We start from the raw sequence: 11,592 nt of genomic DNA, 5'->3' as shown, positions 1-11,592 counted from the left end.
TGGGAAAATTCTAGTAATAATAATAATACTAATAATAATAGTTGTTGTTGTTATTATTATTATTAACTCAGTTTCATTCAGCTTAGTCCCTTTTATACTGCAGATGCCCTTTCAGATGCAACCCAGTACTGGAAATGATTACTATTATTATTAATTTTGTTGTTGTTGTTGTTGTTGATGATGATGATAATCATTATGATGATAATAACAATAATAATAATAATAATAATAATAATAATAATAATAATAGTTGTTGCTGTTGTTGTTGCATCACTAACCCTGTTTCAATCACAAGTGCATCAATAACAATAATAATCACAACAAATTATAATATTTCCATTAAATATTTATACTATTTAAATAAAAATTTAAATGAAAATTTAATTTTTAGAATAAATATTTTCAGAATAAAACATGTCCTAATTGACAATATTTTTCTTATTTTTAATCAGATTTTTTTAAAATAAGCAAATATTTACATTTTTCACAATTGCATGCCTGATAAAAAAAAAAAAATTGTTTATTTATTTATGTAATTTATTTAAATATTATTTTTAAATGTTATTATAAAAATAACATTTTAAATTTGATATTTATTTTATATTACATTGTTTTATTTATTTATTTGTTTAATTATTTATTTAATAATTGTTATTTAATTAAATAATTAATTCAAGAAGAAAATTAGTTTAACTAACTTATTTTTATTTTATTTTAAATGATATTATTACAATAACATTTTAAATTTGATATTTATGTTATTTTATATTACATTCAATTTTATTTATTTGTTTATTCATTTAATTACTGTTTAATTAATTAACGAAAAGAAAGAATTAAGAATTTATTTATTTATTTATTAGTATTTATTTATTAGTATAATCACTTTTTTATGACATCACAATGTTATATACAGTTGAAGTCAGAATTATAAGCCCCGTTTTGAATTTCTTTCTTTTTTGATTATTTCCCATATATTGTTTAACAGAACAAGGAAATTTTCACAGTATGTCTGATAATATTTTTTCTTCTGGAGAAAGTCTTATTTGTTTATTTCAGCTAGAATAAAAGCAGTTATTATTATTATTTTTTATTTTTTTATTTTAAGGTCAAAATTATTAGCCCCCTATTACCTGATTTTTTTTTCGATAGTCTACAGAACGAACCATCTTTATATAATAACTTGCCTAATTACCCTAACCTGCCTAATTAACCTAGTTAAGCCTTTAAATGTCACTTTAAGCTGTATAGAAGTGTCTTGAAAAATATCTAGTCAAATATTATTTACTGTCATCATGGCAAATATAAAATAAATCAGGTATTAGAAATGAGTTATTAAAACTATTATGTTTAGAAAGCTTCTCTCCGTTAAACAGAATTTGGGGAAAAAATAAACAGGGGGGGCTAATAATTTTGACTTCAACTGTATATATATATATATATAAGATTACGATCCACAAATCACAAACAATCAGAAAGGTCATGTACTCCTATACAGACCTACATTTTCATTTACTTCTATTTTTACATGACTGCATGTCTATATCTGCATTTTTTCCACATATTCCCCCTCGCTTTTGCTACAATCTAAATGCCTCCCAACATCATTTTTATGCATTTGACAGGCATGATGTGTGCTTCATGTGTTAAAACCTCGTGATGAAATCTGGACTATCAAGGGAAATTCAGTCTGTTTCCGATTAGCTGCGTTCTGACACCGCAGACGATACAGAAAGCACAATGGGCCGTGATGCTGCTTTAACGTCTGCCTTGCATACTGCTATTATAGAAAACAGAAAATTAGCTTTTCTGTCTTCATCATTATTATCATTATCATCATTTCATTGATTTCCATTCATGCCACTGAAAGGCTGGCAGAAGAAGAGAGGCAGATAGGAAGAGAAACCACTGGTGTTTTTACATGAAAATCAGCATTCGACAGACTCCAATCCAACACTTCTGCCTCTTTCTTCTTCTTCTTTTTTTTTTTAAATAACAAAAGACACCTGGCATCATTCATGTGCAATTCAGACTGATGACGAGTCTGGATTATCAAGGGAATGGGTTTATCTTTTTATTTGATTTTCTGTTTTGATCAGTATTTTAGTATGCATATCATATTCTATCATGACAATTAATTGATGTTTATTTAAGTTTTCACGAGGATAAAATGAAAATCAATCTTCATTTACTTTAAATAATTCATTTAAGCAATACAATTTACATATAAAGGGTGGCACAAAGGCTCAGTGGCTAGCACTGTCACCACACAGCAAGAAGGCTGCTGGTTTGAGTCCCGGCTGGGTCAGTTGGCATTTCTGTGTGAAGTTTCGTGTTTGCGTCAGTTTCCTCCGGGTGCTCAAGTTTCCCCCACAGCCCAAATACATGCACTATAAGTTAATTGAATAAACTAAATTGGTCGTAGTGTATGAGTGTGAATGCCTAAGTGTATGGGTATTTCCCAATATTTCCCAGGTCATCCGCTGTGTAAAACCAACACAATCTCACGGCAATTTATAACTTTTTGATTTAGTGGCTAATTCGTATGAATTCGTACGATCTAATTCGTATGATTTAGTACGATTTGCTCATCCCCCAATGACGGTTGGGTTTAGGGGTGGGGTTAGGTGCCACGCCTCCTTTTTAAAATCGTACAATTTCGTACGAATGAACTCATATGAATTCGTACGAATTAGCCACTAAACTGACAAAACGTAAAATACTTACGTTTTCTCGTGAGATCAGGCTGGTAAAACTTATGCTGGATAAGGTGGGGGTTCATTCTGCTGTGGCAACCCCTGATTAATAAAGGGACTAAGCTAAAGGAGAATGAATAAATGAATGAATGAATGAATTTACACATATTTCTTAGTAATAAATGTTAATCACATGTTAAATTATAAATTTTACTTTGCAAATTTTTTTAAATATTATAGATTGATTTTCACTGGCTATATACTTAATTAAAATAAGTAAATACAAAATGTAATTAAATTAAATAAGGTGATGCGGTGGCGCAGTGGGTAGCATAATCGCCTCATAGTAAGGAGGTCGCTGGTTCGAGCCCCGGCTGGGTCAGTTGGCATTTCTGTTTGGAGTTTGCATGTTCTCCCCGTGTTAGTGTGGATTTCCTCTGGGTGCTCCGGTTTCCCCCACAGTTCAAAGACATGTGGTACAGGTGAATTGGGTATGCTAAAATTGACCGTAGTGTATAGGGTGTCACACACCGGATGCGCCGTGACATGGCATCACACACCAGACGTGTGCATTCGCATGATATTTAACATGAAACTAATCAGATGGCGCTCTGTGGCGCGGCAGGAATATGAACAGTGTCCTGAGTCTAGGCTGGGTGCCGTGGACAGCCGCCGACTTCCTTATGAGTGTGTGTGTGAATGAGTGTGTATAGATGTTTCCCAGTGTTGGGTTGCAGCTTGAAGGGCATCCGCTGTATAAAACATATGCTGGATAAGTTGGCGGTTCATTCCGCTGTGGCGACCCTAGATGAATAAAGGGACTCAGCCAAAAAGAAAATGAATGAATGAATAAATAATATACCACTTACCACTTATAAAGATACCACTTTAAATCACTTTTTTATTTATAATTTATAGTTAACTATTTGCATAATTACACTAAAAATATAAGAAAAAAAGTCATGACAAAAATGTTTTTATGCTACTTTAGTTAATCGGGGTTTAATGTACCCTTTTTGTCAGTTTGACTGAAATAAATTTAGATAACTAGAAAAGTTCATTTAAATCACAAAGAAAAAAAATGCTGTCAGAATTTATTTGACAGTGCACTTTGGCATTAAAAAAATCTACTATTTTGATGATAAAGATTTGTCATTGATCCTATAACCATGATGATTGTCTGTCTACTTTCTATTTAATTTATTTAAATTCAGAGATTATATATACACCGCAAAACTAAAATAGTTAAGGTAACTCAAACCATTTGAGAAAACCGACTGCAACAAACATTTCAGTTCAAAAACTAATCACAATGAGTACTGTGAACTTAATCTATTTGAGTAAACAAAGCAATTTTAGCACAGTAAAACCTCACACTGAAAAAAAATATTCAAAGATGATTCCTTGGATTTACTCAATTTTTTTACGTTAAGTGGTTGTTTTGGGTGAATTTAAACAAACAAATTAAGTTGAACATTGCTCAATTTAATGTGTTTGTTTAAATTCAACACAAATAAATTGTTTGCAACAGTTTTGCATGCAACACTTTTTTCAGTGCAATAAAGGAAGAGAACTCCAACCAACTGAGTACTGTAAAACCCAATAAGTTAACTCAACTCAAACCGTTTGAAGAAACTGATTGCAACAAACCAATTGAGTAAAATAAACTAATCTATATGAGTACTGTGAACTTACTCTATTTAAGTTGAAGCAATGAGGTATTTAATTAACTCATCACCTTCAACACTGAGTTCAAAACTCTTCAAATCAGTAGAATTAACGTTCAGTTAATTTTGAGTTAACTACACTCATTTCACTTGATGAAGTAGACTGTTGAGTTTTAGTGTATACAAATATTTACGTTATTTGGTTATTTAGCGTGACCATTTTCACATGGTCGTTTTATTCACATATTTTCTGTCAACCAATCAGAGTCAAGCCTTCAGTCACGTATACACAATGCTAAATATTTAAAACATCCTCAAATTTTCTTTTTTCTTTTACATATTTGTGGTCAACTAATCATAATCAAGTATTCAACCCTGTCTAAACAAGACTTAACATGTAAAACATTGTCGCATGGTCATTTTTTCCCCACAACCAATCAGAATCAAGCTGTCGCGACACTTAGACAGAGAGGATCCAAAAGCAAGTATTTAATGAGCAAAAAGGAAGAATGTATCAAAGGATACCACTGGATGTTCTGGTGACAAGAATGTACAAAACAAAAGAGAGCCACAGGTCACCACGAAGACATCAAACGGACAGCGAAGGAATCTGGGGAACAACAGACAGGAACAAGGACAAACAACGGACTGATAACCAGCAGTAACCACAGGTTGAAATATATAGTCAGCAAACAAGGATCAGCTGGAGGATGATTAAGTCAGCTGATGAGTCAGCTGATAGAAAGCACGCCGTCCAGACAAAAGGTAAACAAATCACACGACAACACACAAGGCATGACACATAACATACAGAAAGAACACACAAACCCATCAACCGCAACACAAGCACTTAACCCTCTATAAGCAATGATAAATATATAAAACACTGTCACATGGTCATTTTTTTTTCCAAAAATCTGAATCAAAATCAAGCATTCAACCTTGCATAAGCAAAGCTAAATACATAAAATGTTGTCAATAGATCATATTGTCCATCAACTAATCACAATCAAGCATTCAGCCCTATATAAACAATGATAAATGTAAGCATGGCACATTATCATTTTTTTTCATCCCTTCGGTCTGCCAGCCACTGAATTGTGATGTTCCAATATGTTGAATCCAATGCATTTTGCTAATGTACTATAGTAAGTCATACAGCTGTCCAGTACATATGCGAAACTACCATACTGTGCACATTACACTGCAGCCAACGGGCCCGCCACGGCACGTTCCATACCGTAATTGCATTTAAAATATAAAGTTCAAATGTAGGTCAACGGCGCACTGGCAGCAATGCACACATGATATTTCCCCAACACACTCTTGGTTAGAAGCGCAGTATAATTACAGAGTGCTCTCCGTCATCAGCTTCACCCCTAAAGTGAGGGCTGCCCCTATCAAACAAACGCAGCCATGGGAAATGCAATTATCACCGCAATTGTGAAACGTACCGACACTCCATTTCTCTTGGGTGAGAGAGAGAGAGAGAGAGAGAGAGAGAGAGAGGGAGAGAGAGAGAGAGAGAGAGAAAGGCTCAATTGGATTACATCTAATTATTCATACGGTAACTGGGTGATGTCATCTTCATATTTCTGATTGTTTGCTACTGGGTTGGAAATGAAGATAAAGTTTTATATACAGTGCATCCAGAAATTATTCATATCGCTTCACTTTTTCCACAATTTTTAATGTTACAGCCTTCATGGATTAAATTCATTTATTTCCTCTAAATTCTACACACAATGCCCCATAATGACAATGTGAAAAACAGTTTTATGAAATTGTTGCAAATTTATTAAAAATAAAAAACCTGAAAAATTACATATTCTGAACTGCAGATCACAGGGCGCATCGAACCATGAGAGGACAACGGGACAATATGATTTTTTTTTACAGAGAACTTGTAGCGCTGCCACATAATTGAGTTTATGCTGACTGTAAAATTCATTAAATGTGTGAATAGGCCATGCGGTTAAGCATACTCGCACCTAGTTTTTTGTATCCCAAATATATAATTGAGTAATGGACTTATTTTACATTCTTTATTTTGAATTGATGAGGTGAAGTGAATGTGTCTGTAGTCTATTTCCTGTTCTAACTGTTGCCGTTTTTTTTTATAAATACACATTTACATAACATACACACCACAAGGGGGAGATAGAGGGCACGTGGACACTGCTCAGTGTGAGATCTGAAGAAGCCAGAGGAGCACATGGAGTGGGAGTTTGCTAGTGGTGGGCAAAGCGAGGCTTCGTGAAACACTGAAACAGTTGAAGCAAATGTATCGAAGCTTCGAAACGTTTTGAAACCCCACTCTACAGTGATGCCTAGTGGCCATTTTTTATGTATTGCACTGGAACAGTTTCAACAAAGAACAGTTGAGCAAATTGAGGTATTAAACCCCACTTTGTCAGCTAAAATCCGCAAATGATATAGTGGAGTGGTTAGGGTTCCTGACTTCCATGTGGGGATTGTTGGTTCGAATCCAGGCTGATACAGTTATTTTGAAATGCTTTAATATTAATTTGAGATGCTTTGTTTGTGTATCGTTTTGTTTCATTATTGGTCTGACGTCCGAATAAACAATTTGTGAATAAATATAGCTTGTTTCGGTCATAAAACAGGGTTGTTGCTAGATCAGATACAGTTGTGGACAGAAGTTAACAAGAATAATTTATATTATTCATTAAATTTCCCAGGTAAGCGTTCAGCTGGTGGGCTTACCTGCTTTCTGGAACTATTCTTTGCTGGACTCGAACCCAATCCTCAACTTGGCGAGCAACTGGACAAACTGACAACAGTGGAAAGGCTGTCCATAAAGAGGTAAGTAGTCAGCTGGTAGCATGAAAAGGAATGGCATCATATTGCCTTGTATCATTTGTTTTAAAGACGAAATGCAGGTTTACTTCAAAGAATGTCAATTTTTTCCATCAACCACTTATAATTAAGCATTTGGCAATTATAAACATATAAAACACTGTCACATGGTCATTTTTTCCCCACATAATATTTGTCAACCAATCAGAATCAAGCATTCGCCCCTGTATAATATAAAACAATGTCACATGGTCTTTTTTTTTTTTTCTTTACAAAAAATCTGTCAATGAATCAATAAGCAATGTTAAATATATAAAATGTTGTCAATAGATCATTTTGTTTTTACAGAATGTCCATCAACCAATCACAATCAAGCGTTCAGCCCTATATAATCAATGATATTAAGGTAAGCGTTCAGCTGGTAGCGCGAAAAGAAACAGTGTCATACCGCCCTGTAGCGTTCGTTTTAAAGACGAAATGCAACCATACGTACTTCTGGATCCATAATTTGCGATCTCCAGATATTAATATAGGGGTACGTTTTCAGCATGCCTGTTGCAGCCAGCTTATTTAAAGGCTGAACTAAGTTAATTAGGTTAAAGTTAGGGTAAATAGGCAAGTCATTGTGTAATGATGGTTGGTTCTGTAGACAATCAAAAAATATATATATTGCTTAAGGGGGCTAATAATATACCTAACAGACAGTGTTTTCAAAAGCAATCCAGAAAAAGAAAAGCCCTTAAAGTAGCCTAATTTTAACTGCTTTTTCAAATTTTACCACATTCTCACCCTGTTATTTAGTTGTTTATTTTATGGGGGGCTTTTGTTTTTGTCTTACCTGCTTTCTGGAACTAATCTTTGCTGGACTTGAACTCAATCGTTGCCATCAACTCCGCTCCACGTCACAAGTCCACTGACCTACTCGGTGAGCAACTGGACAAACTGATAACAGTGGAAAGGCTGTCCATACAGAGGTAAGTAGTCAGCTGGTAGCATGAAAAGGAATGGCATCATACCGCCCTGTATTGTTAATTTTAAAGACAAAATGCAGGTTTATTTCACAGGATGTCAATTTTTTTTCATCAACCATTTATAATCAAGCATTTGGTCCTGTATAAGCAATTATAAACATAAAACACTGTCACATGGTCATTTTTTCCCCACATATTATTTGTCAACCAATCAGAATCAAGCATTCGCCCCTGTATAAGCAATAATAAATATAAAACGATGTCACATGGTCTTTTCTTTTTTTTTTCTTAACAAAAAATCTGTCAACAAATCAATAAGCAATGCTAAATACATGAAATGTTGTCAATCAATCTCTTTGTTAGTACAGAATGTCCATCAACCAATCACAATCAAGCTTTCAGCCCTGTATAATCAAAGATATAAGGGTAAGCATTCAGCTGGTAGCGCGAAAAGGAACAGTGTCATACTGCACTGTAGCGTTCTCTTTGAAGACGAAATGCAGCAATACGTGTTTCTGGACACATAATTTGCGATTTTCAGATATTAATATAGGGGTACGTTTTCAGCATGCCTGTTGCAGCCAGCTTAAAGTGCAATTTAAAGGCTGAACTAAGTTAATTAGGTTAAAGTTAGGGTAATTAGGCAAGTCATTGTGTAATGATGGTTTGTTCTGTAGACAATCAAAAACTATATATATATTGCTTAAGGGGGCTAATAATATTGACTTTAAAATGTTTTTTTTTTTAACTGCTTTTATTTTAGCTAAAATAAAACTAATAAGACTTTCTCCAGAAGAAAAAAAATACTATAGGAAATACTGTGAACACTTCATTTCTCTGTTAAACATCATTTGGGAAATATTAGTAAAAAATAATAAATAAAAATCACAGGAGGGTGAATAATTCTGAATCAACTGTAGATATGAATATGGAAAGATATACTGTAGCTGTTCTGTAACAAGACTTTTTTTCTTCTTCATATTGCAGCAGTGTTCAGATCTTCCCCATGAGCTTGTTCGCACATACAGTATGTCGAAGAGATATGGAACGCTTGGAGGAGAAAATGAATTCATTATATGTATCCTCGCTGATATGGAAACTTTTTTTTTTTGAGAAAGAGAGAGAGAGAAAGAGATAGAGTGAGAAATATTAACTGTCAGAGGCTGACCTTTTGTGTTTTTGTGATTCATCTTTAATCGCTAATACGTTCTGGATGTGAGAAGCCAGGTCTGTGTCATTACATTTCTTTTTCTGTTTTAAAGGGGAGGCATTACGGCACTTTTCATAAGATGGAAAATAAATCTCTGCCGTTTCTGTGAAGTTATACAGCTCAGAATATCCCACCGATCACTGATTATAGCTTACAGTTGAAGTCTAAATTATTAGCTCTCCTGTGATTTTTACTTAATTATTTTATTTTTGATTTTTTTCAAACAATTCCCAAATGATTTTTCACAGAGCAAGAAATTTCTCACAGTATTTGCTACAATTTTTTTCTTCTTTCTTTCTTTCTTTCTTTCTTTCTTTCTTTCTTTCTTTCTTAATTGTTTAATTACAGCTAGAATAAAAGCACTTTTTATTTATTTTTAAACCATTTAAGGTTCATATTATCTTATGTGAATACAGTCACAAGCTCTACATGTTTACAAACACATTCTGATTTCTTTTGTCTTTTTTGCACTTAAATTAATACAACATCTGTAAAAGTATCAACCCAGGCTCATTCTGATTATGTCCCCCTGTATACATTTCTGGAGAGCAACAAATTCGTTCCAGGAGCAACGTTTTTTTATTTTTCTTTATTTTACGAATTCACGAGAGGGAGATGTGTATGCATTTTGAGATCTGAAATTTCTCTCGCGACTCCATTCGCGCCTGCTGTTCTTGCGTAAATACATCAGAGGCTGCTGTGGACTGACTGAATGACAGACTGATCCCCCACCCACCCACTTCCCTAAACACAACTGATAGTGTCTTCAAAAGCACCGCTTGACCAACACCCACCCTTTTCCCTAAACTCAACCGACAGTGTTTTCAAAAGAATAAAAGCAGTTTTTAATTTTTTTAAAGCCATTTTAAGGTCGATATTATTAGCCCCTTTAAGCTATTTTTTTATAAAGTCTACAGAACAAACCATCATTATACCATAACTTGCCTAATTACCCTAACCTGCCTAGTTAACCTAAATAACCTAGTTAAGCCTTTAAATGTCACTTTAAGCTGTATAGAAGTGTCTTGAAAAATATCTAGTCAAATATTATTTACTAACATCATGGCAAAGTTAAAATAAATCAGTTATTAGAAATGAGTTATCAAACTACTTTGTTTAGAAATGTGCTGAAAAAAATCTTCTTTCTTTGTTAAACAGTAATTGGGGAAAGAAATAAACAGGGGGGCTAATAATTCAGGGGGATAATAATTCTGAAATCAACTGTAAGTTTGACACCCAGTGGTTGAACTAGCTGTTACATTCCTGGATAAAACAAACGCAAGCGCAGGTTGCCAGATTGACCAACAGGAGCAAGTCTGATGATCGTGCCTAAAGGCTGATTCAAATCATGATCTATATAAAAGCAACGAAACAGGATTGAAGGAATATTTTCCATATTATAAGGAGTTTTAGTTCTAACCAACACCACGAATTGACATATCAGAAACGGCTTCTATTTCTTGCAGCTGAACAACAGAAAACTGACAATGATCACCTCAGGTACCCCTCGTGCTTTATTCAGGGTTACATGTTAATAATGTGAGTTTGAACGTCATTTTACGTGACATTTATTGCCAAACTACTGAAAGCAGCAGCAGATAGTTCACCTCAGATCTGGAAAATAAAATAAACAGTCTGAAATTGAACTTTAGACTCAAAACCAACACCTAGTGATTCAGCATCTACATTTAATAATGTTAAAGAGGTCTAATATGTATTAATTCAATTATAAACCTTACTATTTCATGAGGGAGTGCATATTCTGTGCTTCTGAATGGCTGTATTTACAGTTCTGCCGTCTTTTGTTTGGTGCAAACAGCCCAGTGGCTTATCACAGCTAATCTCGTCACGTAGCATGTTGTTAGGAGACCTGCTCACCTAATGTTTACGTTAGTAATATTGATATTATTTGCTAATTATTAACCTCATGTGGAACTCTGAATCTGCATCACATTTCAGAGTCTGCTACTGTCCACCGCAGATCGCATTTCAGTCAAGGGTGCATGTTTGAAGAGCCTTTCTGAATGAATGAATGAATGAATGAAATACGCGGTTTTCCACCAAGGCAACCCGGTGGGCTGAAATATAATTGGCTAAACTGGCATTGGGCGGGTTTAAAGAACCAAAACAAAGACAGACGTTCCAGCACGTAACGCACATTTTCAAAGCAGAATATCTGACTTCAGCATTGTTTTTCAGATAAACAAGTATGTTCACTTAGCATGTTT

The sequence above is a fragment of the Danio aesculapii genome, chromosome 1 (assembly GCF_903798145.1).
Source record: "Danio aesculapii chromosome 1, fDanAes4.1, whole genome shotgun sequence".
In the NCBI taxonomy this organism is placed as follows: Eukaryota; Metazoa; Chordata; class Actinopteri; order Cypriniformes; family Danionidae; genus Danio; species Danio aesculapii.
This window is presented reverse-complemented; position numbering follows the sequence as displayed.